This window comes from Athene cunicularia (genome assembly GCF_003259725.1).
Source record: "Athene cunicularia isolate RWA chromosome Z unlocalized genomic scaffold, athCun1 chrZ_part1, whole genome shotgun sequence".
NCBI lineage: Eukaryota > Metazoa > Chordata > Aves > Strigiformes > Strigidae > Athene > Athene cunicularia.
The window spans coordinates 9,378,311-9,401,763 of record NW_020799142.1 but is presented as its reverse complement, the minus strand read 5'-3'; the positions used below and the strand labels follow the sequence as shown (position 1 = coordinate 9,401,763).

Below are 23,453 nucleotides of genomic sequence, written 5' to 3'. Positions count from 1 at the left end.
CCCCCCCCTCATCTGTGCACCAGTACTTCTTCTGAATTCTAACTTTCAGAACAGGAGAGAAAGAAGCCTTGATCCCGATGCGAGCAAGAAGCGATGGATCTGCACCAGAGGCAGCTCTAACTGCTACCAGTTCAGAGGGCTGAGAGCACAGACCTCTCTGACAGGGAGTAATGAAGGGCACCCCAGTGGTTTCATCCCCAGATAAATCCACACACGTTCAGAACAGTCTGGCAAGAACCTGGCACAAAATCAGTTAGTGAGATTTTTTTTTTTTTACTGACCTCACAGGAGCAAGTACTTCTCTTCTGCTGTGATGCTCTCTCTAACACCAACAGGAAAGCACCCGTTTTTTATTAAGATGAAGAACAGTAAAGCACCCATTCTTTTAAGATGGAGAGGTGCTGGTGGATATTTCTACCTATTTTGTACATACAGGTTAATAACCTAAACAAAAGCTTAAAAAGATACAGGTTTTGCAGCTAATCATGCAGAAGATTGGTTCCTCTGACACTCATTCCCAAGCACGCACTATAACTAACACTTTCTATTGCTGCAAGACCAGGCATTATTAAAACTGATTTCATCACCAAAACAGCTCTCCTAGTAATGACTCTGTTCATATTAGCAGGTTAATTATTAGTCAAAGTATTTTAAATGATACAGAAAAATGACCACAAGTCTTTTCCTTCAATACAACATAAAATTTTTGGTTGAGTTAGCAGCAGTTGCTTTTATCTGGGGAAAAATTAAGAACTAGCTGCAACTGGAACTCCAGCTCAAATCCTGATCCTCACCCACATTTTCTTCACATTTGCTTAAATAATTCTTCATCTCTAAGTGAGGCTCATTATTTACAAAGAAAGCATGGTTATTAATATAATGTGGGAATCAGCAAAAACAAAGTTGTCCGCTTCTCACAGATCTCCTAAATCTCAGATGATTCAGGTTTTCCTCAAAGACAGTGCATCAAAAAGCCTGAAGATCAGACCTCCTGAGGTGTTATCATGTACTGGAAGACAGGTGCAAACAATCAAGAGGTAAAGAGTCAGAAACTAAACAAAAGAAAGAAGAATACATAGGAGCAGGCACCACTGCAGTCAAGATGTAGACAGAAAGGCAGTTGCAGTTACACAGAAGAAAGAAGAAAGGCTTGCAATATGAATCCTTCATAGGAGGAAAGGATTTGGTTGAACTGCAGAAAAGATTAGGATCCTGTCAATATTGGGATCCTGAGGAAAGTCAAGACAATTGACGAAAGGTGTGAATTCAAAAATTCTTAAAACATATCTTCCAAACCATGCAGAGTTAAGTTGAGGTGAGGCCATTTTGGAGTAAAATCACTCATACAGGGATCAATGCACTTTAATTAAAGCATAGTTGTAGGTAATAAGTCTTACCTATATATGTCCCAGAGATTAAGGAGATGGTGTTATAGAGAAAAGAAGATATGAAAAGAGTCTGGAAAAAGTCTGGTTAGCAAAAATAATGGTAAGGCTTTATCCTAGCTGACCAGATCTTTGACATCCTCATCTGTGCTCAGTTTCTTCAAAACCCTTATATGTAAAAGGGCATTGCTGGTAAACTGCAGGTTCAACAAGAGATTACATCCTAGAAGGTTCCTGTAGACTATGTTGTGAAGATCACATAGCCTGCTGTGGCTAATCAGCTGGATATCCTGTGCATTACTACAGGAAATAATGAAAGCAGCAAAAGCATTTCAAGTAAGAGCACAGGATATTTCACCTCCCTTGTTCCTGTTATTTAAAAATTTAGCTGAGGCAGTAAGACTGAAGGACTTTTGACATGCATTGGACTGTTCCTTCACACACGAATGCACTTCCCACCTCAATCCTGACAGCAGTGCGTTGCAAGTTCCTCTAATTCCCTATCCATATGACATCTGCACACACAAGGTGTTTGTTTCCCTTGGTCCTTTCAGATGTAAGCTTTTTGAAATACTTTTTGACTATAAAGTACAAGAGCTCACTGAACAAATAAAATAGAAATACCCTTTCTCAAGTAACTCTTGCTGAATTCTCTGATAAGGATAAAGCTAGTACAATCAACTGCCTGATGTGGGGTAACTTCCCACCATTTCTAGCCAGCAATGTCTGGAGTCCCTGTTTACCCTGGTAGAAGATGGCTCCATCCCTATCATGGGAGAATTCTGTCCTCTAGAGTGCAGGTGTACTCCATAAAGCAAGAAAAAATGCTGAGGTCTACTGTAATTAGTTCTCAGATTAAATCTAGCAATTTAGCATGTTTTATGTGCAATGAGTAACAAAAATAAAAAACATGTTCTAAAATTAAAGGGAGTTAAAAAAAACTCCAAAGCCTTCTTGTTTCATGATAAGGAACTATTTCTGCTTCTGAACTGCAAGCATGAACAGCACTTTTTTGGCCAGCTAACAGGATTTTTTTCTGGTTCAGGCCCTTTCAGTGCTGTCATCCCATCTCTCAGGGTAAACCAGACACAGACCTCTGCAGCTGAGCAGCAACAATTTTCCAGAAAGGGAGTAGTGCAAAGTTGGCACAGAGCTGGCAGGTTGAGTCCTAACTATTGCTTCCTGAAACACCACTGTATGGAAAATAAAGAAGGGAAAGAAGCTGTGAACAGTGCACCTTTGTGTCCTACTGATCTCCCAAGAATAGTATGACTGGACCCTAGCTGTGACACAGTTTTCACACACCTCTCCCCAGCACATCCCCAAAGCCAGGCTTTCTTATATAAACTGAGGGCTGCTGTAAAGGCTCCTCATGCCACGTCCAGGATTCCCACAGGTTTCTGCCACTCGCGAGGATCTTGCAACCTATTAAAGGCAACAGGAACTTTCTTTTATAGAGTCTGCAGTCAGGGTCTATAGCTTCGCCCCCTCCTTTCAAACTCTGAAAATTACAGTATTGTTACTTCTCTAAAGCAAGTAGTTTCAAAGAGCTGCAAATTAGCTGTGTGAGACTGGGTTGAATAATACCTTCTAACCACTGTGAATTCCAGTAGAAAATTCATTCCCACTAACCAACTTTACTTCAAAAGTGTCCATATACTGCAATGGTTGGCTGCAAACATGGTTTCTATGTGAACTGAAGTAGGGTTTTTTTTCATTACAAGTAATTATCAAATATTTGGTCTTTCTGTAAGGAAGAGATACCACTTAGCATCAATTTAACATATCTACTTTATCTGGAGGCTGTATCCTGGTTTTAAAAGTGGGTACAAAATCTTAGTATCCCTAACATCCATAAGCCTATCTGATTCACTTGTGAACATCACCAGAAAATATTTCTGTTTACAGTTTTTATACTCCTTTTCACTTTCTATACAGATGTACTCAGGTAAATGAGTATATTTCCTGAAATATGCCATAGGAACAGTAAATATTACTTTGTGCAAGCTTCATATATATTGATAAGATAAAATAACAGTGAGCATTTTTTTAATAGGGTCACTGTGCTGATTATTGTGGAACTACCCTCAGCCTATTCATAGCAACTGTCACTTTTTGTATTTTTTCTCTTGGTCAGCCTTGATTCAGTAGCTTTGGTTCCTACTTTCAGATACAATAGGATTACAATCACATAAGTTATGAAACTGTTTTGTTGTTGTTGGTTTTTTTTTTTTTTTAAAAAAAAGGGGTTACTACAGATGATACTTCTTTTCCCAGTGACAGTCTGATTGCTGATGACAGCCTAAATTTCTTGTATAAAGTTCAAGAACCAAACTGTGATGTCACTGCTCTTCATATCTTCATGAGTTGTAAAATCAATTTCCAAGAGTCACGCTCTTCCCAATTTCCCTCTCATGCTGCCCTAGCACTCCTCAATTTTTAAATTTATCCTTAGTTTCCTCTCAGAAATACACACTTGCTGTCTAAAAGACCCACAGAACTTGAGATATTTTTTCTTTTTTATTTTCATATAAATATGGAAAGCAGATGCAGATGTCTGCTTGCATTTTTCAACCATCTGCTTTAATAACTATAGGATGGACTCTACACTGACCTTGCTTTTCAGTTCCATAGACTATGAATAAAGCTGTTTAAACCATGACTTAAATCCAATGACTGATTTGAAAGAAACCCATCATTAAACAAGCCTGAAGTCTGAAGGCACACTATTAGTTTAACACACTGCTCACAGGAAATATCTGCTTGTTTACTCTGACATACCTGACAATTAATGAACAGTAACACCAAAGTTTATGAATGCTTTATTTCTTTATTCATCGTCATCTTTTGTGTTAAGTGGCAGCTGACAAAAACATACACCTTTTTGAAGATAACTTAAGAATTACCAGATCACTTGCCAAGTAATGCAATTCACGCTTATGTGTTTAAATAAAAGTTTTCCTGTGTGCCAGTTTTGCTAACTCACAATTTTTATCACAAGGCTATATAAAATGGGGTATTTTTTTTGATGCTCTGGCTTCTGGAATCACAATATTAAATTAATTTCCAGAGGTAACATAACTTATCATTCCCTCAGGATGTGTTGTAAGCTTCTCAAATTCATCACTTATTTAAGACCTCACCTCATCAGTGGAGCTTGGCAACAACTGTGTCTCTGAATTTCCAGAGCCTCCAGAAAAACAGCACTCTCCTACGAGTGTTACCGAATTCTCAGTGACGTATTTTATCACTACTGGTCAGACCCAGGTTAAGGAATTCAAACCACTGATAAAAATAAGCTTTTCAAGTACCACTTACTGCAGACAGAGCTGAGCTTGTTCTGGCCCTTGAGCAGAGCTCAGTGCAAACCTGCACACCCAGGCAAAGGGCAGAGTGGACTGGTATGGCTGCACCAGATGGGCTGATTCTACCTGATGCCAACAGACCACCGGGATTTTGCACCAACAGAAGTTGCAGGATACAGTTAAAGAAAAGACCTGTGCTGCCTATACTTGTAAGTGAAAAGTACAGATCTGTGGCCTGCTCTTTGGAAGTGTGCTGCACCTTCCAGTGCCAGCAATTGTACCAGAAGTCTTCAATATTCAGCAGTTTTGAAAGTCGTGACACCTCCTTATACCTCCACAAAGGCAAGCAAACCCCTGGAGAAAATAAAACATTAAAATCTCTGTAAGAGAGAGAATATTATCCAATGCATCTCCAGTAAAACAATCCCTTTAGCATTAACCTTTATTATTAAGCAAAATAATAAAACTGAGAGCTCCTAGCTATTTGCACTAAAAATACACAGCAGGCAATTAATATTACACCTCTTCGTGCTCCTATGCAGAAAAGAATGTTTTTTTCCTGTTTTGAAGAAACTAGACAAACAGTCAGCACCAACTCATGATCACTGAAGGGATCAGTATGAAAATGACTCTACCTACAGTGCTTTCCCTGCCAGTCCAACTCTACCATGTACAGCCTATAAATACATCTCTGATAATTAACTCACATTCCCCTTCTACATAATTACACAAAGAAAAATTATTTAGCCATATTTCTATTTTACTTTACAATGTCTAGATCAGTTCTCAAACATACTGAATATTAATAAACTACCAAGAAATAGAGAAATACACAACACACATCTATCCTTCAACAACTTTTACCTGGACACAAATTTTAATGTCTGCAGATTTTCATGATCTCTCTTAATACAATCCGCTCCTCGTGCCGATTTTTGAACTTGCAATTTTCTGATACAAAAGACACAAACATAAGCAGCACTTGTTTCCATTTAACAACTGCAACTGAAATGAGCATCTAGCCTGATGGTCGCCACACATTCAACAACACTTAACAGAATTGCCAAAAGGTTACAGAGATCTACTCTCTCTGGTATTACTCCACACTAGTAGACCTCCAGTCCTTTAATTCTTGCTTGAAATTAGCACTACAAAGTAACTGCAGGAAGTCAACAATCACTCTGGTGTATGGAAAATCTGTGACAATTATTGTGTCACCAAGGTGGCATATGGTTATCTCAATTTCTCCTTTATTTTTCTTGACCTGACACCAGCAAAGAGCCAGAATAGTACCACTAAATTTTTTCATTTAATCTACATAGAAACCTCCACCAGTAATTCTTTTGCTGAACAGCAGACCAAGGCCCATGTCTGAAACTCTCCACACCATCAGTACACTGGCCATTATGAAGTCCACCTACCTTGGTATCTCACCTTTAGCAACAATCATGAGCAAACCTCCAGAGAAGACCCACTAACAAAAGCAGCTTTACCGAATGCTTGTAACATTTCACATATTTAAACTGTTTTATGGCTTTGTACCATTTTTCATGTATTTTTATATATATCCAATTTCAGACCTTTAGCTACCTAACATCTATCTACAGAGGTGGATAGAGAGGCGAAGGAAGGAAAAAACAGTAGCTAATTAAAAATTATAAACCTCAGAATGACCCAGTCTAGGTTTTTCTTTAGGTGCATTAATGCTTTACATTCTGATACCTATGTAAGTCACATAACTAGGAAGCAAGTAGCATGTATCTCCTTGGAGGTCTGGAAATCTCCCGCTCCACATACTGCAGAGCACTGATGCTTGATAGGGACCAGTGAGTGAGCAGATACAAATCACCTGGGGGTCCAGCCAACTGTCTCTCATCCTACCAGCTCAGGGGATCTCAGCTTTAAACCTGCTTCCGACCTCAGCAAAACACCTGCATCTTACCCTTGGCAAATGTACATCTAGATAGGACACTCTTAATCTGCTGGGTAAAAAGACAATCTTCCTATCCCAGGCTGGGTTGTGGATTTTTTTTGTTTTTTCTTTCAAGCTGCCTGAAGCTGTTCAAGAAGGTTGAAATGGTTAAAGTAATCTTGAGGGCGAATTAGGAAGCAAAGTGCAAGTAAGGTGGTTGAAAGTGTGTAATAAATAAATGCTATTTAACCTTTGACTGTCATTCATCATACATGCCACTGAGCACGTGTGGCATATACAAAAACGTTAATAAACTTCACAAAAGGCCTTTCCCATGTGGCTTTTTTTGCTTCTAAATTGTAAATCTGGGCTGGATAAAGCTTTACTTTTTTAAAAATTATATTGCATTATCTGGCTTAGAAGGACCAAAACAATATTTTACAAACGTTGTTTCAATGTTGATAGAGCATAATACACACTCAGCAATTGCTTACTAAATCTCTTCCCTCAAGACCACCCTGAAACTCTAAACAAGTCAAAAGGGCCACACTGAGAATAAATATCAAAGACATTGCCAACTTTGTCTTTCTGTTTAATTAGCAGACAAACTCATTAGCAGAAGAGCTATATAGGAGAGTATGCCTGCAGCCCTTGCTCACATCAAGGACTGCAGAGAAGTAGGTTGCAGTCACACATGCAGAAAGCCACCCAATGCTGGCAGCAATAGCAGTAGATGGCAGAACTGAGGACAGGAAAGTCTGTCCTCTAATGAAGGCAAAACTCTGCAGCACACTGTGCTGTAAAGTGACATTTAGCATCTCTGGGGGGAAGCCAAACAATGGCCTCAAAAGCACAGAGCAAAACCAGCAGAGCACAACCTTGCTCTGTTAATGGGGTATATTTTCTGCATAAGGGAGGAGTGGGTGGGGCAGACGACCTGTGTCCTCAGCATTCTAACACTGTCTTGACCCACAAAGCACCACACCCTGAACAAACCAACAGACATAGGTGGTAAACAAACACTATCACCAGAAGACCTATGAGATATATGTGTGTCTGAGGGGGTGAGTGTCTGCACAGGATGTGGTGGGGTAATTCACAATGCAGCCACAGCAGCCTCTCACTGAGCAGCGCCATTTCTAACTTAGATTTTAGTACTTGTTCAGCATGCAGCAACTAATACAAAGTGCTACAGGAACTGAAAAGATTGTTTGAACTAAAGGCAGCCTCTCCAAGCAGAAGCATGTCCACCTAATTATTGCTGGGACGTTGTCAAGCACATTTTGGCTTAAAATACAAACAAAGTCTTCATTTACAATAATTTGAGGATTTCTTCAACCCTTTTCTATTGAGAAAATAAAATATGGGGGACTTGAGGAGTCACAGCTGTTAGTAATCAAAGTTACTTAAGAGACTAACGTGAAACAGCCTGTTTGTGAAAGTTCATCATCACAGCAAAATTATTTTTACAGGGCATTTATTTGAAAAGTTCTGTACACAAACTTTGAATATGGCAGAGAATATTTCCCTCACAGTTTAGGTTTGATTCCATTCCTAGAAACCACTATAAAAATCCTGCTCACTTGCAGCAGGGTTCTTTATTTATACTTGGTTTTAGTTTTAAGACCTGTGACAAACACCAGATTGCTCACGTTCATCACGATTCAAGCAGACCCACCACACATACTGCCCTGCCTTCTGGTACTACCTGGCCGGCATGCTGCGCTCCTGGCTTACTCTGGAGCAGCCAGCTTGGCAGGTTTTTTTCCCTGTGGACATCCAGGTCCAGAGCTGAAAAAGGGCCTTTGAACTTCACACAGCTCCTGGTACATCAACAGTTAGAGCCACAGCGTGACAATCACCTTAAATCGATGATCCTTGTGCCAATGTTATTCCTCCCCTTACTACAAAGACCAACTCTATACTTGTTACCTGCAGAAAGACAAGTCCTGCTCATTTCAGCAGGAGTTTTGGGGCCAGCTGCCTCCAGAGCCATCAGTTTCACTCCTTCCCTTCTCCAATCACAACTCCCCTCTCTTCCAAAACACAAGCTGCCCTTCATTTTAAAATGCATAATATATTGAAATCTTTTAGGGATTTTAACCGCTGTTGAGCTAGGCTTTTGCTTCCCTGCTGAAGCTACCAACAATATTCCTAAACAGTGCCAGGTGCAAGTTTTATTAGTTCAGTGGAAACTGGCCAAAAGCCATGAACTTGTTCCACACAGCTGATAAGCCAGCTGCAAAGGGTAATGCCAGTGTCCCTCATGGCTACAAACACGTCAACTCATCGTTGGCCTGGAAGCCAGAAGATCATAGAACCCATTGGTAGCTTCTCTCAAAATGCACATATTGTAAAATGCACCTCCTCACACCTCTTTGCCCAAGATTTATTACAACAAAACTGCTTACTGTACTTCTTTTACATGCCTCTTCTCTCTGCACTTCTATGTGTCGATCTCTCTTCCCCACAGGAAAAATGCCTTTCCAAGCCAATCACTCAAGATGCTTGGCAATGACGGAGAACCTCCTTCTTTTCTCTACCAATAGCTTGTGAGAGAAATTGAAGGAGTCTCATGAGATTTCCCAGGGCAAGCAGGAAGGTGTGGGGATATAGGAGAGTCCCAGCTAGGCTTTTTTTCTCTCCCACCTACCAAATTCTGTATGAAGGGTAAAGAAATCAGGTACAGAGACAAATGATGTCACTTGCATCTCCCATGTGCCATCTATGTCATCCACTCCAAGCTTCCTATATAGACAGTGACAGGTCATCAGAAAGGAATTGTCCCACAGCATACTGCCAGTTTGTAGGGTAGACAGAGCAACGAAATACAGCACCTTCACCCTGACCTTCCCTCCTACACCTTGGCTCTTTGGCTATCCATCTGTACCACTATGGATATATATTTACAGATATTCCCTTAATCCTTCTGTTTCTAGAAACCTTTTACCCCTCAGCCTTGACCTTGCAGTTACTTTCCTTGCTTTCTCTAATGTTTTTTTTTCCATAAATGTTACTCTATATACTTGTGTTTGTCCCACCACTTGTGGGGGGTAGTTGGGATCTAGCAAGAGCAGTATGGTACCACAGCCATATTGCTCATAATTTCAAGGTTTATGGGTTGCTTCTTGACTTACTCAGTCAAGATGTTATCTTTTCAGAGATAACGCTTTTGGGAGGTTACACATACCAAAAGCATTGATAAGCCTCCATAAATTTAACTACAACTTAATTAACTGCAGAGCACCTATCAAAGCCATCTTTCTCTTCATTAAAATATTTTGAGTGAAGCTTGAATAAAAAAATGTGGTCAAGATAAAATGATACCTCAACTTGGACCATCTTAGCAGTTTCACTATGGGAAAAAGAAAACCACCAACCACCAACCTGCAAATTATTCATAGCTTTCCTGGAATCTCTCTCATAAGCTCACAGAGCAGGCACTAACCTGACATAAAAACTTTTCCAAATATTATTAACACTTCAAAGACACCACAAATATTGAAATAGATAAATTCTCCTTATTCTCCTCCACTGTATCCTTCAGCAGGACAACACAGCTTCCTATCTTTTGCCTGCTGAGTTAATGTTGAAAATATGTGTTAAGTATGAAGTACTCAGTTCAAGAAAAGGGTTACATTTAAACTGATAAAAAGTGAGGTTTTCTCCTGCAGTTAAGGGGACACCTTGTCCTTAATTTTCCATTTAGTCTTCCAGGTTCCATATAAATGTTTAATCTTCTTATATCTCGCACTATAACATAAAGTTGCAATGAAGTTTAAAGCGGAGAATGACAGCAGTGACTTTAAGATGTCCTACTGTTTTCCAAGCCAAAGCCATGGCCAAAGAGAACGTTCTTGTTTCACACCCATTGATGTCAACGGAAATATTGCATATGTTCCTAAGAGATCACAGATTCCATCACAAGAATGTAACATAATATTCTATGAAGTATCCCACCTATTTCTTAAAATGTAATCGGTCTAGTTAGTGTGAGCCATCTTGTCACTCAGTGGCACTTCTATTTCACCCTAACTGGTTTCACTACAGAGTTCCAGAAAACACCTTTCCTGCTTTGAATTGGTGAGACCTGAGCTGGAGCTGGTAGTATGTCTACAGAGCCAGGGCTACTGAGACACCATTCCCAGCAAGTTGACTTGGAACTATAACACATTCTTCAACTCTTCACAGCTTTTGTTGGTCGCACTGAAAATCCAACGCCCTCTCTAACGTACAACCACCTTTTTTCCCCAAGCTATTCAGTGAGGATTGAGATGGGCTTGGGACTGATGCCTACAGAATCTGTGGTTTGTACTGAAGAGAACTGAAGGCTTCCAGTCTTAACTTCTCCAAACCTGAAGTTACTAGCTCACACAAAGTAGAAATCTAAATAAAGAAATGCATGGTCTGAAAAATCTGTTTTACCAGCAGGTAACAGGTGTGAGTGAAGCAATCATTCAATATTTTTATTTGCAGGTGAGTTTCCATGCATCACCAATGCATCTCCAGTGCATCACCTTCACAATGTACCCAGGAAGAGAAAGTCTGGAGTCCTTCATAATTCTTTTGGCATCTGATTTAGATATGTATACATTTAAGTTGTTTCTGTTTCAAGCCTCTAGACGTTCTACCCATGACATATTTTAAATACATACAATTCCCTTTTTCTTTTTTTTTTTTTTTTTTTTTTAAACCTGATCAGATGAGAGCAAAGAACTGAGCGCTTGCTTTGTGAACACATCGCCTTTCTTCCACACACAATGCTAACTCCTTGACAGCAGCTTTCTAATCAAGGCTCTGCCTAAAACCACCTGCAGGCTTGCAGACTTAAGTCTGAAGTGTGGACTGAGGGGAGAGCAAAGGTACAAACTGGGGTCAGAAGCAAGCATCTGCTCATAGACCAATGGCAGGATGCAAATACAAACAAACCACCTTTTCAGAAAGGTCTTCTCCTGATGGGAGTCCACCACACTATGGCAAAATGGATTAGGGGAGCCACAGATTTAAAGCCACTGGGGAACTCAAGAGGCCCAAAATCAGCACATGAGCATAGGAATCTTGATCAGCCAGCTGTGCCCTTCTGCTGATTTCTCAGCCTGTGTGGCTCTCAAGAGATCAGCAGGAATGGGAGCAGAATTATTCCAAAACATGTAAGACTTTCTCTGTTGGTATCTTCAAGTAAAAAAAACCAACCACCCAACCAAAAAAACCCCCAAACATGCTAATCCCTAAAAGCTCTTTTCTTTAAGACTTGAGCACTTGGTCTTGAGTCCTTAATGCAAAAGTAACTCTTGGATGGCTAAAAGAACCACTTCCAGAATCTATATTTTACCTGTTCCAGATCCATAATATGACTATTGTTAAGAAAATGAAGGCTAAAAGATTCCGTCTCTCAAGCAAGACACAAATGAAATGATTTCAAATAAGCACTGAGTTCACATGGGACTGACCTGAGGCAAAATCCAAATGCACATTATTGCTCAGGAGGATTAACAACAATGATTGGAAAACTGAAAATTAAAATGGCCTTAGATTTATGGGTCAAATCCATTTCTATCTGATTTCCAAGTCACTTTTAAAGTAAAGAGTTATTTGAATTACTATTTCTTTATTCCTTGGAACTCAAACAGCTGATGCAGTCTATTTTTCTGCACCTTGCAAAAACTTCATATAATTCTAAATTCTGGAAACTCTTTAAACATGAGAGAGTATTTAAATACTCTTTTGAGCTGCAGAAAATATACTTCATACAAGCAAGGGGAAGTGCTAGAACTACTGCCAGAAACTATTCAATAGCTTGAAGCAATTTCTACACTCCTGTTTGAACACGAGGGAAAAAAAATAGTGTTTAAAGAACATACAATATCTATCTTCCCTTCTCTCTCACATAGCCAACTAATTTGCCTTAACTTACTCTGTGCTTTTAGCCTCCCTCCCCTGCAATTATTGAAGAACTAAGCGGAAGAAAACAGGAGCTCAACATAGACCAAGTGAATGTTACCTGGGACACTGTTTTGCTAATATGCATACTCACTGTTTCTGCTCAATGTAAATTGTATTATTTTTTGTTCAACTGGTTGCACTTGTATCATTTGATTGTCTTAGCTATCCTGCAGGGCTGAGCAAAACACTGCAACCACTGTAACTAAACATGAGTTTATTTTCTGTAAAAGCAGGGCTGAGACATGAAAACTGTGAAAGAATCTTGTTAGCAATTCCTTGTGTAGGCAGCATGTCTCACTTTAATCATATGCATTACGGCCCTCACCCATCACTGCGAATTCTCTCATAGAGCTTTCCTGCACATCAGTTTGGCTAACCCACTTTCTAATGTCGCTGTCTCTGTATAAGAAAGCTGAAAACTGTATTGCTTTTTATACTGCAAACAGTAAGACAACACACACGCAGACAAAATCAGTGCCTTTGAAGAGCATGGCTTGTGTCCATCATTTCTTGGTTTTGTTCCATGTTTTTCACTAGCATCCTTATCATCTGGATGCCTGAAGCGCCTGCACTGAGATGTTGCAACACAAGAGGGCAGGCTACATGCAAAGGAAAAATCACAGTGCTCTTTACCCTGACGTAACAGCCCAGCTGAACATGCTGTTGGAGAACTTAAACGAGAACCATTTCTCACTTTCAACATAAAAAAATACATGACCAAGCTCTTGTTCTGTTTCTCTAGACAGTATACTATTAGTTATAGCGTACTTCTGCATTTAGAAACTGTCAAAAGGTGAAAGGTCTTACTCTTGAAATCTGTAGCAATTTCTAAGGCTGCTCTGTAGTGGTAAGGACAGTTACTTGCTCTTTCCAGGCTTTGACATGCAATCAAATGAAAATGCAGTGGATTCTCTCTCAGTAAATTCCACCCACTGAAATTTGTCAAGGCCCACCCCCCCCAAATATATTTCAGTAAATGTGCTGTGTTTGTTCTTACACATCCCTCTTTTCTAAATGAGGGTAGTTAGAGCAGGCTATCATAAGACAGTTGTCTAAAAGTAGCAGTGCAACTGCAAAGAAGCACCCCAGCCCCGCTACTAACACATTCTCTGCTGTTTTGCTGTTGAAAAACCTCCAGTAGTGGACCCTTTGAAGCTGAAATATCAATTCAAGGTACAGATGCCATTACACTACAATGCCTTCTTGATGGTTTTGATGTTTTCTCATGAGTTAATTCTCTCCAAAAATTTTAAATTTCAGTAATTAACAATTCCTACTGAAGTCATCAAGGCTACCTTTTCTAGACAAATCCCATGCCTGGTGAAATAAATATGGACATGCAATCTACAGCAAAACTGTGCCTTCATATTTCTGTTTGATATTAACAGATCAAAAGTTAGATCCTGAATATTTTTGTGCCTCGGCCCAGCTCCTCTGCACTTATCTATGTGAGCAACGTAACTGGTTCTCATGTAAGCTAAGGCAACTTGTTTGAATAGAGGTTTCCAGCTGGTATTCCAGATTTGGTTCTTGGGATCCTGGCACAAAGGAGGACATCAGGATTAGCCTTTCTAAAAAAACAGTAGAGTAAGCATCTGTGTAGGTGCTCCAGGTTTTGAAAAGTTCTTTAAGTTCTTTGACAGTGACAACAATGAATTCTTTCAGCTCTTTTATATTAAAACAGATTATTGACCATTTATAGAAAAAAAAAAAGTGAAAAGAACTGATTTGCTATTCAAAAGTCTAAAGAACTGATTTGCTATTCAAGGTAAATCAATGCAAGCATTCTTACAGAATCATTCTCCAGCATTAGTAGTCTACATTTTCCACCCTTCCGCAAGCACATCACTGGCGCTTAGTTGCACCAACACATTACCAGAAAGGACCTCACTGAATTGCCTCTCTCACATAAAAAAACATTTGAGTTGGGTTCTATTTGGCTTTTATTGCAAATGATATTACGTCCAGGATTTCAGCTACACAGGAGAGCTTCTGACAAACACGGATGAACATAAACAAAAACAATTGGTTAAAACTGTAAAGGGTACACATTTACAGGAATTAGTCTGTCAGAGAACTTACTCTATTACGCATTTTTATTTTCAAATTTTTTTGTCTTTTATTTTCAGAGGTTTTATCTGATACACTTTAACACATGTATGTAGTACTCTAAGAAAAACATTCTGACAAATCAAAACTACATTATTCTCACAGTCAGCCAGTCAGTCACCAGCCTTCATCTCACACCTTCAGGCTGTTAGCTCCAGGTTGGCTAAATTGCCTTTCAGACTGTAATATGCTGTTCAACAAGAACAGGATTTGATTATTTTTTTTTTTTTTTAATCTTGGGAAAGGAAGTGTTCTGGCAGTATCTCTAGGTCTTACGCTTAAAACAGGATAAAGCAAAAAAGACGACACCACCCATACAATATACACGTCTCATGACGGAATTAATCAGTGTATCTGAACATGCTGAACTTCCCTACAACAGAATTAAAAGGAAACACCTTGCAGATAATAATGAAAAAGTGTAGTAGCTCGTGAAAAAAAATCTTTCCTCTTCCCACAACATCTCTTTAAGCATTCAGTTCTTAATTTCTTTTTAAAGAAAAACAAATTCCTATTCGAATTCAAGAATAATTTCACTGGGTGAGAAAAAAAGCATCCCAAAGAATCACTAGAAAATAGTCTTCTTACCTCTTTGTGAAACATGAAAAGACTCTCCCCTTTAATTCCTTTCCAAGAACAAAAAAAATTCTGCACAATGTATTTCTACCGAAGAAACTCTTACTGTATGGACACAGTTCTCAAAAAGTAAGTTCTATAATCACCATCCTTTAACAGATTATGGCAAATTGAAAAAAAATCAATTTAAGTGTGGTCATTTCTGATTAATATTTTTAGGATCAGTAAGCTGCAATTCCAAAAGGTGTCCATTTGTTATTAATAAGTATAAATTATTCAGAAGTGGAATAGGTTGAATACTATCAGAAGTTTTTACATGTAGTAGCAAATTCTGTTCATACACAAAAGTAAATTCAGAAGTTGTTTTTAATGATGCTCTTCTTTCATTGGAGAGCTATGATGGAAAGCCAGTACTATGTAGACTATGACCAGAGGTTCAAGATTGCAGTTAAACCCTCTGTGATCCTCTCTATGTAATAAAAAAGGCATTTTCAGTCAAATACCAGGCTACATTTAGCCATCTTCATGGCATGAAGTACTTACTACTCAAGAAACTTAATCCTGTGGGACTCAACCTCTACTTTGCATCTGGTGACAGACACTGGGATGCACCCTGTGTGTAGAACAAGCAGCAGAGAAGCATCTCCGGTGGCACAAAGGCATCCCATGCCATCTTCTTTGCTCTGGCATTTTGAGAAAGGATGCAGTAGTATCCTCCTGGTCAATGCCGACTGCAATGGCAGCATCTGCCACTCAGACCCAGGTGTGTGGGTCAGGGCTCTGGCCACCCTCCTGTCAATTCTTGCCATCTGTCCACTCTGAAGGGCCAGCAGGCAGAAGTGTACTGAGCCACACCCGGGGAACTGCCTGCAGGCACCGGGGAGCTCTGAGGCTGAATGGGAGACAACTTTCCTCTCTCTCATGTCCCTCTGTGAGCATGTAGCCCAAGCCAAGCTTTAGCCTTCCAGGAATATTCTGGCAGTGAGGTGCTATATTCAATGTGTACAAGATTTGAGAAGAAAACTCTGTAACATTGCTAAACAGACACAAATGTAACAGTTACTTTTAAGAAAGTATTATTTTATTTCCTTGGTAAGATCAAAACATTTGATGCTAAAATTCAGCTACTTGGGGATGCAGATGAACTTTTAAGACCAACCATAAAAAACCTGAAGGAACTATAAATGGAGTAAGGGCTTGTTGCTGAAGTGTTCGGCAGAAACTCTTTACTGTTCAACATGAACAAGACTGGGATCTATACTGACTATAAAATCACTTATCACTTGTTTCTCTGTTTCTTGAAGGTAAAAAATAAATAATAAGCAATAAAAATCATTAATTAATGTTAAAGAAGTACAAATGTACCTTATAGAACTGCTTAAACTAATTTCTATACAGTGATTCTATACCTAAACTGAAACACTAAATGGAGCACAATAAATTCTGAAAAGTAAACCACAACTGAATTTGTACCTCTACAGTTTTTGATCCAAGATATTTTTTCTATAACAATTTTCTTATGCAGTCACCAGCTCCTATCCAAAAGGAACTACATCATAACAAGGGCAAATCATTTTGTTCTGTTAGACTGTCAATCTGCTAGATACACGCACATTGTCAGTTTAACAGGAAAAAGGCTGGGATTAATTTCATGTAAAATATGCGTATACAACAGAGTACACAAAAGCCAGACTATAAAACAGAAACTTCCATACTATGCAAGGGTGTAAAATTATGAATGCAGATTTTCTGTGCATCTACCAAAGAGCTTTGTCAGCTTTAAAATTCATGTGAAATTTTTGGACTTCATTTGTTCAGTTGGTAAAACTCCTGAGGGTGGATTACAAACAACAGACACATGTTCTCAATCTGCCTCTTGATCTCTCTCTTGAAAAATTGACAAGATTGATTAATAAAGTCCAAAACTGAAGCTTTAAAACTCATCTTTGAATGAAAGCTATCCGAGATTTAAAAAGTGGCTAATTTTCCAGATTAGTTCCAATTATACTGTACTCTTTAATCTAAACTACACAGTTTTTAACATTATTCTTTGCTTGATTGAATATTCACGACTTTTTTGTGTGTGAACAGAAGATATGCATCAAGCTTATCTGTGCAAGAACTAAATTGCTTTATTAGAACTGGAGGGAAATAATTTAATTCTGGAAACACTGTAAAGTGCAAAAGAAAGGGGATTTAAATATCTGCTAAAAAATGTGGTTTACTCATGCTCACACAGAAGTGGTGAAAATTTTTTCTCAATAGGAAAAGAAAACGGAGACCTTGGTTTGCTTAGTGAAAGATGTTTGTGCATTGTTTTGTATTATGCATAACTGACAAACCAATTAACATTTAGCACAACATTGACAAGCCAATCTTCCAGCTACTTTACTGTTAGACCTGTTTTCTGCTTTACCATTTTTCTTATTTGTCAAAAAAGCTATTTCTGACTACTCACAGCTTGGCATTTCTGAAAGTATGCATGTTTTAATGCTGAATTTGTGAACAGATATGGAAACATTATTAAAAAAAATTACTGCCAATGTCAACGCAGTGGTGAAAGAGCACTAGTTCTGAAGTTAATTTCTCCTTTTCTACTTTGTAATTCAAGCTGCTCTGCAGCTATCAAAAGGTTACTTACTGGCATTTTATTGAATTTAAGGTAACAATAAACATTAACTCTAGTCTCCAACATGATGACATACTGTATTTAGTCAGGTTAAAAAAGAATGTAAAACAAATTACCTGGATTGCTTAAGAAACCCTAATAGTTTAATTTACCCAACCATTTATCAGCAGAACTAGTGAAAAACCTTTTTTGGTCTTGTAATGGATAAAGGTAGCCATTAGTCTCTGAAGTGTACAATTTTACCAGCAAGACAAAACAAAAAGCAAATCTTGGGAGTAGATAGCAGCTGGATGTTCACGTAACAAGGTCCAGAGAGACATATCCAGAAGTTTCCTCTTAATCCAACTCTAAATAATGTTGGATGCTGTTCTCTGTTCCTTCAGAGCTCTTCTACTGCCAAAATAACTGCAAGGCTTGCAAGTCCGAGTATATCTCAAGCCCTTCCCAAGGCACCCCAACACTATCTGAGGCAATGAAACTATGGCAACAGAATAAGAAAGCAGTTTCCATGATTAATAGATGAAGATCCCAGCGACAGTGCCTAGCTAGGCCATAATTCAGGAATGCAGGAGGAATTACCATAGAATCCATCTCGATCTACCAATAAAAAGTAGATTTCAAAAGGCATCAACAAAACAGCAAAATTTTTTCTGCTAAAAACACTCACCAAATTATAGAACTACAAACTGTACAAATTCTTATTAACACTTCAGTGAAAAACTGCCTCGAGTGCAAGTAATGGGATGAACAAGTTCATGAACAAGTTAATGAACAATGGTGTAGGAACCAACATAGTAAATTTCCCATCTGACTATCAAAGCCATACATAGGAATACTCAATAGAACATCTGAGTGAATCTGACCAGACGGAGATAGAAAGTAGAAATAATGTTTGCTACAGTCAGGAATATATTTGGACACAGTTTTTGCCATTGTGTTGGCGATTCATATGAGAGAGTACTTTTTCCATCTGCTGAACTGGAACACCCAACCATATCTATTATATACTCTACACATTTTCATTACTAGAAGGCCCTGTGAGTCTGTCATTACAAAATTGATGAAGGTTAGGAATACCTTTTTTTTAAGTGCATAATCAAACTTCCACTATTAGCTCCATTAAAAATACTGGTATTATAGTCCTTATCCATCAGATGGTCTCAGACTAAGGTGAAAGCTGAAAAATAAAAATATTCTTTATTTCTTTCTACTTTCATAAACATAAAGTTTTCACTAAAGACAACTGGCTCCACAGATCATAAAAGCATAGGAATGGTTTTTTTTGCCCATATCACACAAAGGTATAACCCTGAAGTCAAGACACAGCTTTTCCTGGGGAGGGTGAGGGAGAGGAAGTCAGAGGCTTCCCATACCGAGGACATCACACATGCTGCCACGCTGCACAATGTGCTGCAATGTTGTGCATCTGCCCCCAGAAACTCTTTAACTTCAGCACTGCACTAATGTTGTAAAACTGTATTTTTGTAGAAAGTTCCTCAGTAGCAGTTTTGTCAGTAGCTAAAAAAGACCTGAAAAAAATGGCATGGGGTAGTCCATGATATGTGAATTTCAAATATCTAATATAAATACTCTATATAGAAATGCCTATTATTAACAATACTTTTAAAGGAAAGGTCATCACTGAATGTAGTGAATTACCATATGTCTTCACTCTAGAGATACAGCAACTGGCAGTTCTGTTAATAGCTGGTTTATCTACTTCATTTTACATCTCTATTTCAGCCACTAAAGAAACACTTTAGGGCTTGGGGAAAAATTCCTTTCATACAAAAATGACGCTGTTCACAGAGTACACCCTCCTTTTGGCTGATAACTAACTACAGTTCTACACTGGGAAAGACTTCAAGAGTTTTTGCAGCGAATTATGGGATAATTCATGTTGTTTTTTCTCATTTCCCTCTTCCTTTTTTGAAAGCTGTTTTTTTTTTTTTTTAAAAATGTGGTTTCTACATTCTTTTTTTATTGAAGTATAGCTGGAGCTAACCTTTAGATTTCAGAGGCAGAAGCCTGGCAGCATTATTTATGTTCATCTGGTGCATGAAAGCTGAGAATATGATTATGTTATGGGGGGAGACATGGCGCTCTCACCCCCTTCCATATTTCCAGCAGCCCCGCTATCAAGTGTTAGAGCCTTTACAGGTTGGAAGCAAAAAAACCTGCAAATGCCTCTATGCCTGTGTTTCCTCCTAAGGCTTACAGAACACCCTGATGTTGTAGGTGCACACTTAATTTCTTCTCTTTTTTCCTCCCTTGGTTCCCATATCACATTTAATTTGAATCCTTTCACATCTTCCAGCTGCTAAAATAGGATAGGCAAACAAGCAGCTTGAGAACTCCAGAAGACATGGAATATGTATAATTATAACACAGTAGGTGGCACTCTTTCCTTTAAATCCTAAAGCAGTGCCTTGAAGCTGTGCTGCCATACTTGTCATGTTGCAATCAAGACCCAAAACCAAAGCATCGTTCACCATGGACAATTAAAGATCCCTTAACACTGTATAAACACGAACAATCAGTTATTTCCACGATCAATAGGTAATGGTTTAGTTGTCTTACAAGACAACACATAAAGAAAATAAAGATATGCAAACTCTGGTCTGTCTGGCTTGCACTTGAACTAGGGAAGTCCACTTCTTCCTTCACAAACCCTATGCATATCTAAGCTGTTCCTCACAAGAGACTACTGGTGCGACAGGCCAAAAATAAAAATAGTCCTATAGAGAGGTGTGAGGCTCAGGCCCAGCATCTCCGACAGCTGCTTGTTTCTGCCTGTGAACACTGTTCATGTTTGCTGTATGCTGTTGATCAGCAGCTGGACTCCATGCTATTACTGACTGTATCTTACTGCCAAAATGATCTCTGTATATGCCTCACACCTCAGAGTAATCCCAATACACAGAATTAATGAACACAGAAAGCTCAAACGGTCATCAGTAAAAAAAAAATTGCTTATTCCTCTTATTTTTCTGTTGCCCCATCAAGACAAAGCTTGTCACAATCTGTCAGACATAACTTGGTCCATAGGTCTGACTTAACACTGAAGGTCGATCCAAAGTGAACGTACATGCACAATAGCTCCAGGTCCTCACCAAGTACTGATTCTCAACAGAAAACAGTATTTTTAGACTAGGGCCTAAACATGAAAAAACAGTCCCTATTTGAGTAATACTTCAGTAACTGCCTTTACTGTCAGAAAATAGCACAGGCAAGCAAGGCTTCACTGGGTGAGCAAAGCTTACTTGGGTCAAATGAGACTGGGAAGGATAAGGGCTAAAGATTTACCTCCTCATTAGGAGGTAAAATACTGCAGCATCTGTATCAAATTAGGACAGTTTAAATTTCTGGTTTAGTTCAGTTCAACTTCTCTCTAGTACGTGCTGCATCTAATAAAGTTGAATGTTATTTTCCAGAATTTACCCAGTTTGTTTTCAGCACTCTGCTATAGCATATGGGAATCAGGTACTATATACAAAACATTTATTTGAGCAGTATAACAATGTGTTCTTGCAAACAAGTTGGATGGGAGGCATGTATTAGCTCAGGTCAATTTAATCCTAAAACATTTTATGTCTCCCCTGCTGTAAACCATGTGAACTCCTTTCATGTGTATTTATGTATGGCTCTTCAAAACAAGATGACAAATTTCCCCTTCCCTTCAGAAAACATGCACAAGCAAGTTCACAATCACCTACTTCCTTTTTGATGCAAACAGTTCTAGCCTGGATTTATCACAGGTCATTAATTTGATCTCTCTCCTTTTCATTCTTATTTTCTTTTCAAAAATTCAGTGAAGGCAACTCCTCATCCTTAGCCTGAACTATTTCCTTCTCCAGTCTTAAACTCCAATTAACTGTAGTCCTCTTATTTACAAACATTAAGAGTGGACTACAGCTAATAGTAATTTTCACCTTCAAGTAGCTAGAGATGTTAGCTAGCTGTGTTTCTCATAGATGTTAGTGCCCAATTATTTCTTAGTTCAAGTATTATAAGTTCAGTTGATAACGCTGATTTTGCCATTAAGAATATACAGTTTTAATGTAGACTGAGAATACATAGAACATCTGTGACCATACAATTCATCTTTCCTGAAAGTATTCACCCATGTTTCAAGCATGACTCCTACTACATGAACAGCAAATATTGCAAATATACTTTATGGTATTACTTACTATTTTAAAATTAATTTAGCATTCAAATAGAAACCTTATCTGGGTATTCTGCTCCTGAACTACCATGAAAGCCAGAGATTTATTTTTTTTTTTCAACTGAAGTGTGGTGGAGAACAGAGATCAACATTTTTATGCACAGGAAAATCGCTTTAAAGAGAGTCAGTATATATTCTCTCATTCTTACACCCTATGAGAAGCTACCATATTAAAAATCGGTTCCTTTTAGATAAAAATATACCCTGGACAGTGAAACGCCTTGGCAACTGTGCTTTTTTTAAAGAGTGACAAATCTTCCCAATCTTACTGAAGCTAGTATTTGTTTTCAACCACATGAGGCAATTCCATGAAGAAAGGGGGTTGCTGGAGGAGACCCAAATTTCCTCACAATATGCTACATCAGTCTCTAAAAAAAAACCCACAACAAAACAACACAACAAAACAAACAAACAAAAAAACCCCCACAGCAAAACCAACCAACCAAAAAAAACCCAGACCAGAGTAAGATCATTTTGCTTTCTGGTCTGAAAACAAATGGCAAATGAAGCTCTGAACATAACAGCTGCGTAAATCTTATTGTGAGAGAAATGCCAGAGACTCCTCAAAATCTCCATGACTTCTGTCATTAAAAGAGCCTGACTGCTGGACTTTCTCACATTGATGTCAAAGGATTTACCTGTCAAGCAAAGACTACTTAGATGAGAATGGTTCACTGGCTGACAGATTAATGCAAATCAAAAACTGCCACAGAACTAATTTTTGCAAAGACAGTGGGAAATCTCGCCTGTAGCTACTATCTTTGAGGTTAGCTTCATAATTAGTATTATTGCTGCATGATACTAAGCAAAAATTAGCAGAATCCATGACAAATAATAAGCCATCGCACAGAGCCTGTGATAAAACATCTGTGGACATTTAGCTCTTCGTTATTTACAACACCTGCAAGCCGTGTGTGCTCCTCTGGATGATCAAGCATTCACCATGCGGAGTCAGGAATTAGCGTCTTTTACACTTTATCACTGAGAGCACTAAAGCCTTTATTTTAGACGTTCTATTAGTGAAATAATTTTCTGTCTATGGAGGCTAGAAATCCGCGCTGCACAGGCGCTGGCACAAGCGCGCATGTTTACAAACTTCAAAAGCAGCAATTAGCTCGGAAGAGGAACAAATTTCCCTCTGAACAAGCGGTCAAGGTTAGAAAAAGACTGAGCCATTTGCCTAGGGAGAACGCAGCGGTTACTGCCTTGCGACTCACCCTGGGAAGAGCCCGGCAGGACACAGGCGGTGGCGGTGGGCAGAAGAGCATCTCTAATGCGACTGACCGGGCTGCAGCCTCAGCCCCGCTTCCCCTGCCAGCCCCCATCCGCACGCCGGCCGGAGCCGCCCCCGGGAAACGCCTCCCTC

General features: G+C 38.9%; 1 protein-coding gene across 7 annotated transcripts in view; it reads right to left on the bottom strand.

Annotated features, from left to right (window-relative positions):
* The window catches only part of SEMA6A (semaphorin 6A), a 113,137-nt gene extending 89,773 nt beyond the window's left edge, over positions 1-23,364 (bottom strand). For 3 of the 7 annotated variants that reach the window (XM_026865510.1, XM_026865512.1, XM_026865511.1), the window contains exon 1: positions 23,305-23,364. The gene's annotated coding sequence lies outside the window, so the exon portion shown is untranslated. The remainder of the gene's footprint in view (positions 1-23,304) is intronic. The other 4 variants (XM_026865501.1, XM_026865504.1, XM_026865508.1 and 1 more) reach the window with 3 other exon arrangements.
* Positions 23,365-23,453: the final 89 nt, after the last annotated feature.